This window comes from Papio anubis, chromosome 1 (genome assembly GCF_008728515.1).
Source record: "Papio anubis isolate 15944 chromosome 1, Panubis1.0, whole genome shotgun sequence".
NCBI classification, from domain to species: Eukaryota; Metazoa; Chordata; class Mammalia; order Primates; family Cercopithecidae; genus Papio; species Papio anubis.
In genome coordinates, this window is record NC_044976.1 from 161901671 (window position 1) to 161908529 (window position 6859).

General features: G+C 39.7%; 1 pseudogene; it reads right to left on the reverse strand.

Annotated features, from left to right (window-relative positions):
- Positions 1-720: 720 nt before the first annotated feature.
- Positions 721-2954, reverse strand: LOC110742595 (annotated as a pseudogene).
- Positions 2955-6859: the final 3905 nt, after the last annotated feature.

Genomic DNA, 6859 nt, shown 5'->3' on the forward strand with positions numbered 1-6859 from the left:
TCAATAATTTGGCTATTGTGAATAAGGCTGAAATAAACATGGGAGCGCAGATGTCTCTTTGATATAATGATTTCCTTTCCTTTGGATAAATGCCCAACTGGAGGATTGCTGGATGACACAGTAATTCTGTTTGTAGTGTTTTGAGGAATCTGCATACCGTTCTCCACAGTGGGTGTGCTCATTTACATTTCCACCAACAGCGTATGACAGTTCCCTCTTCTCCACGTCCTCACCATCATTTATCATTTTTTGTCTTTTTGACAATAGCCATTCTAACCGGGGTGAGAAAAAAATTTTTATTTTTAATTGTGATTAAAAAACACTGTTCCTTTATTTTTGAAATTGAGGTATTAAATAATAACACCACCTACCTCTAGAGCTATTGTGAGGAGTGAATGAGGTGAATTATGTAAAATGCTTGTTACTTACAGAAATGCCTGGTGCATAGTAATCCTTCAAGATATATTAGCAAAAATTTTTTATCTGAAAGGGAAGAGATTAAAGAGAATGAGACAGGGGAGATGATTATAAATTGGTTGAGTTGGTCAAGTAGCATTTTCCATAGAAATAGCTCCATGGTTACTTTTGTCATATTGTATTATTTCTATGTCTGATTTGAACTCATTGAAGGCAAGAAGTAACTCCAATTATAGACTGGTGAAGGATATGTAACTAGTAGACTGGTTCAGGACATATAATGTGCATACACTAAATGCTTGTTTAATCCATATTGAGATATGGACTCAGGTGATCAGTGTGCACAGAAAGGGATGAATAAAATAGACCTGATGAGGGAAGAATTAGTTATCCTTAAATGATTGAAGCTGAGATGGGAGAGGCAAAAAGAACAGCAGAGATGGTTCCAGGGTTTCGACTTGGGTAATATAAAATGATTATATTTTTACAGAAGAAGGGAAGTCATCCAATAATGAATTTTGGAGATAAAATAGTGAGTTTGATTTTATTGCAGTTACTTCAAAGTGAGTCAGTCATTTATTTATTCAACAAATATGATTGAGTTTTTACCATGTGTGATGAGGTACTTTGTCCACATTATCTTTATAACATAAAATAGTGTGTGCAGGTCAGGAGCAGTGGCTCACACCTATAATCCCAGCACTTTGGGAGGCAGAGGCAGGAGGATCACCTGAGGTCAGGAGTTCAAGACCAGCCTGGCCAACATGAAGAAACCCCATCTCTACTAAAAATACAAAAAAGATAGCCAGGCATGGTGGCATGCATCGGTATTCCCAGCTACTTGGAAGGTTGAGGCAGGAGAATCACTTGAACCCAAGAGGCGAAGGTTGCAGTGAGACAAGATTGTGCCATTGCACTCTAGCCTGGGCGATAGAGCGAAACTCCATCTCAAAAAGAAAAAAAATAGTGTATGCCTTTCCTGTTATGTATTTGTCAGGTTCTTCCTCCTTTTTTCTTTCTTTCAGCTCCCTTTTGTTTTGTTCAATTGTCGATATTTATTAATCAGTGTGATCTCCAACACATCAACATGATTTCATGCATTTGGAGGAGAACTATTTCCTACATAAGTGGAAAATAGTGTGAGTGGCTTCTGGAAGACCTTCATTCTAAGCAGCTTTATGGTTAAACATTTTATTTAGAAATCTGGACCTTTGGCCAGGCACAGTGGCTCATGCCTTAATCCCAGCACTTTGGGAGGCTGAGGCAGGAGGATCACCTGAGGTCAGGAGTTTGAGACCAGCCTGGCCAACATGGTGAAACCCCACCTCTACTAAAAATACAAAAATTAGCCAGATGTGATGGTGTGCACCTATAGTCCCAGCCACTCAGGTGGCTGAGGCGTGAGGTAGAGGCTGCAGTGAACTGAGATCATGTCACTGCACTCCAACCTGGGCAACAGGGAGAGACTCTGTCTCAAAACAAAACAAAAACAAACAAACAAAAATCTGGACCTTCTTTCTTCAGTTTGCTATAATCCACATTCACTGAGTAGAACTTGTATCAATCATTGGGACCCAGTTTGTTCCAGTGTTCTTTCTGGGTTATGGTTTCTGCCTCAATTAACAACTGGATTGAACAGTGCCAGATGCAAGACATCCAGTGTTGCTCCAGTACCTCCAGCTTCAATAAATTCAAGGAGAGGAATTAACCTCAGATGCTTCTTGGCCTGACTGAGGATCTGGCAGAGCATGTTTGCGGCAGAGGCCTCCTATTGGAAAGGAGAGAACCAGCCTAGCTATCTGGATGTCTTTTTCTTATAATTGTTTTCTAGGGAGTAGTATCTCGTCTTTTTCTTATAATTGTTTTCTTGCATTTCTTCTCTCTCTGGTTTCAGTACTATACTAGTCCTGCTGTCTGTTAGTACATGAATTGCCTCTAACATATTCGCTGCTCCCTTTCCTTACCTTGCTCATTTTCCTTCTCGATCTTTTCTGGTAACCCATGAAATCAAGGGTTCTCGAGCCCATGGTGCACCCCCTTCTGAAGAGCTGAGTTTTGAGCAGTGAATGTGAAGGGGGTAATTGCAATTCAGAAGGGTTCTGTGTGTGGAGAGGTTGTACCCAGTTTCTCTTGGATCTTGACCCAAAAAATGATTCCTCTGGAGCATGTTGATAATTTTCAGACTGGCTTCTAACTACCTAGGATAATTTAGGTTATGGTGAGATGAGAGAGGTATGAGTTTAACTGTAACACAATCAGATCAGTTTTAGATAAAGCCAAGAAGACTTAATGAGTTGTGCTTCACAGAAAAATTTCTATGTAGGAGAGCATCTTGTTTTCAGGTGAACATTAACATTGGCCAGCATAAGCCAGGAGTATGGAAAAGAACACTGGATCAGGAATCAGAACATCCAGGCACTTTAATTCTGAGAGCTGAATTTAGAATCTTTCATTATTCCCATTCACTGCTGATGTGGTTTGGCTCTGTGTCCCCACCCAAACCTCATCTCAAATTGTAATCCTCACGTATAGAGGGAGGGAAGTGATTGGATAATGGGGGTGGTTTCCCCCATGCTGTTCTCATGATAGTGAGTTAATTCTCACGAGATCTGATGGTTCCATAAATGATAGTTTTTCTTGGGCTCTCACGGGCAGTCTGTCCTGCTGCCTTGTGAAGAAGTTGCCTGCTTCCCCTTTCCCCTTCCGACATGATTGTAAGTTTCCTGAGGTCTTCCTGTCATGCGGAACTGTGAGTCAATTAAACCTCCTTTCTTTATAAATTACCCAGTCTCTGTTATGTCTTTACAGCAGTGTGAGAATGGACTAATACAACTGCTTTTTTTTTTTTTTTTTTTTCTGACAGAGCCTCACTCTGTCACCCAGGCTGGAGTGCAGTGGCATGATCATGGCTCACTGCAGCCTCAACCTCCCAGGCTAAAGTGATTCTTCTACCTCAGTCTTCCTTGTAGTTGGGACTACAGGCACATGCCACCATGCTGAGATAATTTTTGCATTTTTTGTAAAGATGAGGTTTCTCCATGTTGCCCAGACTGGTATTGAACTCCTAAGTTCAAGTGATCCTCCCGCCTTGGCCTCCCAAAGTGTTGGGATTACAAGTGTGAGCCACCATACCTGACCTCCCATTCAGCGCTTTACCATGATTTACTTTGAGTAAAACCAGGTAGAACTGAAACTTGAGTAATTTCCAATTGGCGATGATTGAGTCAGGAGCAGTACCGAGATTTATTTTGCTAAGCTAACCCTTAATTTGTGGAAAACACACATTAAATATGTAAATAAGACTTGGGGGCAGGAAGAGATTTTTAAGTTGTTCAACAGAATAAAATATTTTGAGGCACTTAAAAAATTCCATAAAGCATTTCGGAAGCACAATTTACGCATGGATAATTCACGTGCTAATTGTAATTCAAACTCTTCTCTCTAAACTAATTCTCTAAAGATCTCTGCCAGGTTATTTTTTTTCTGCTAGATTAGTTTATGTTGTTCGTACTTGAACAGAATAAAAGTGGACTTCAATAATGTTCATAAATCAGATACTTCACAAATTCCAATTGTTTCTCATCCTTAATTAATGAAGTTTTGGTTTATTTCCATCTTATTTCAAAAAACTGCCAAAACAAGGATTTCTACAGGAAATATGTTGCCCCCTCCACATGTATTTAAGTTTAGACATTCCCAAATTTCTCCGTTAAGCATCCCCCTGCTTTAAAAATTTTGAAGAAATGTTTAAATTCATAAAAATACCTAAAATTATTTTTAGTAGATTGGATAATTTTTCCTAATTCTCACTTCTTCTAGATACAGATTATATAGCCAAGCCTTTGCTGTGTGACTTTTCAGTCCCTCCTACATTAAGCGGAGGGCAATTTCTTATCTCATTGATTTACTTTGGCCAATGCAGTCCTATTTTTTATTGAGACAAAATTTAGATATTATAAAATTCACCATTTAAAGTGTCCAATTCAGTGGATTTTAGCATGTTCGCAATGTTGTGCATCCATGTTGTGCATCCATCACCACTATCTAATTCCAGAGCATTCTTATCTTCCCTAAAAGGAACCACGTGCCCATTAGCAGTCACTCGCCATTCCTCCCTCCTCATACACCAACCACATGTCTTTACGGATTTGATTAGTCTGAACATTTCATGTAAGTAGCATCATACACTATGTGGTTTTTTTTGTGTTTGGCTTCTTTCACTCAGTACAATGTTTTTAAAGTTCATCCATATTGTAGCATGTATCAGCACTGCATTTCTGTTTTCTTTTTCTTTTTTTTTTTTTTTTTGAGACGGAGTTTTGCTCTTGTTGCCCAGGCTGGAGTGCAATGGCATGATCTCGGCTCACTGCAACCTCTGCCTCCCAGGTTCAAGAGATTCTCCTGCCTCAGACTTCCAAGTAGCTGGGACTACAGGCATATGCCAACATGCCTGGCTAATTTTGTATTTTTAGTAGAGACAGGGTTTCACCATGTTGGCCAGGTTGGTCTTGAACTCCTGACCTCAGGTGATCCACACACCTTGGCCTCTCAAAGTGCTGGGATTACAGGTTTGAGCCACCACGCTGGCCATTTCATTTCTTTTTATGGAAAAATAATATCCCATTTCATGGACATGCCACTTTTTGTTTATGCATTCATCAGCTGATAGACATATGGGTTATTTCCACTGTTTGGCTATTGTGAATAATGCTGCCATGAATGTTTGTGTACAAATTTTTATATGAGCATGTGCTTTCATTTCTCTCTTGGGTATATACCTATTAGCAGAATTGGGTCATATGGTAACTCGTTAACATTTTGAGGAACTATTAATCTGTTTTCCATAGTAGATAAAGTATTTTACATTCCTATTAGCAATGTAAGAAGGTTCCAATGTCTCCACATCCTCGTGAACACACATTATTGTCTGTCATTTTGATTGTGGCCATCCTAGTGGGTGTTCAGTTGTACAAAGTCAACAGGGTTTCTGCATGTTGGTCAGGCTGGTCTCGAACTTCCAACCTCAGGTGACCTGCCCACCTCAGCCTCCCAAAGTGCTGGGATTACAGGTATGAGCCACCACACTGGCTAATTTTATATTTTTAGTAGAGATGGGGTTTCTTCATGTTAGTCAGGCTGGTCTCGAACTCCCGACCTCAGGCAATCCTCTCGCCTTGGCCTCCCAAAGTGCTGGGATTACACGTGTGAGCCACTGCACCGGGCCTCTTTTAACCTTTCTTTATGGAGCCTATTTTACGTAGTTTAGCTAAATCATTTTGGTTCCTTTTGTTTAAAGCCCTTTTACAATTTTCTCCCCTAAAATGAATAATGAAAAACTGTACACTCATTCATTCACTGATTTATTTTACAAGTATTTATGGAGTAGAGATGAACCTAAACCCTTTTATTAAAGGACTTATATTGGAGTGTGAAACACAGACAATAAAAAATTAAAAATAAACCCCCAAATCCCTCTTCCTCCACAACCCATCTTTCCATTAAAAAAATACTATAATTTCAGATAAGTGTTGGGAGACAAATCAGAGAAGGAGTGTAGAGAGTGACTGAACTGGCAGGGAATATTGAATAGCAGGGACAGCAGGTGATATTTGAGTAGAGGCCTGGATGATGTATAGAAGTCAGCCACATCAAGAATAGGGGAAAGGACATTCTAGGCAGAGGAAGGGACTGTGCAAATGCCCTGGAGTGGGAGCAAGCTTGGTGTCTCTGCGGACTAGCAGGTCCATGTGTCCAGAGTGTACGAGGGAACTGGGGAGGAGATAGACTGGATAAGTAGGAGGGGCTGAATTGTGTGCAGTCTGACAGGCCATATGAAGGGGAATTGACGGTATGAGAAGTTGTCCTGACTTGATTTCAAAGTGTGCTTGGTCTAACCAAATAATATTTATTCTTATCCTCGATGTCTCTGTTTTCTCCTTTCCACTTTCTCTAACTTAGAGACCTTGTCTCTACCTTAAAAATAGAAAAAAGATGAACGTTATTAATAACACATGCCTAATGAAAGAATCTGAGTGCATATTTTACACACATAAAATTTAAAACTTAAAAATACTTGGATACATCAAAATAAATAAATAAATAAATAAAATGATTGGTGAGATTCAGCTAGTAGTGTTGTTGAAACTGGGTTGTCCTGGCCTTGGAGACAGAACTGTGTATATCTTTTCCCAATTCCGCCTCCAGTGGCTCCACGCTAGTAGCTTGAAATTGATCATACTGGGCGTTTATACCACAGTAATCGGCAAACATTGCAAATAAGGGGTTTATTTCCTCTCCTCCACCACACTCACCCAGAAAGCCAGTTAAGCAGTATTAAAAAACAAAACAAAACAAAACAACAACAACAAAAACTCCCTGTATCTTTACTTGCATTAGGTACATTGGGGGAGCATTAGGTCAGTTTCTCATTTTAGAATGACTA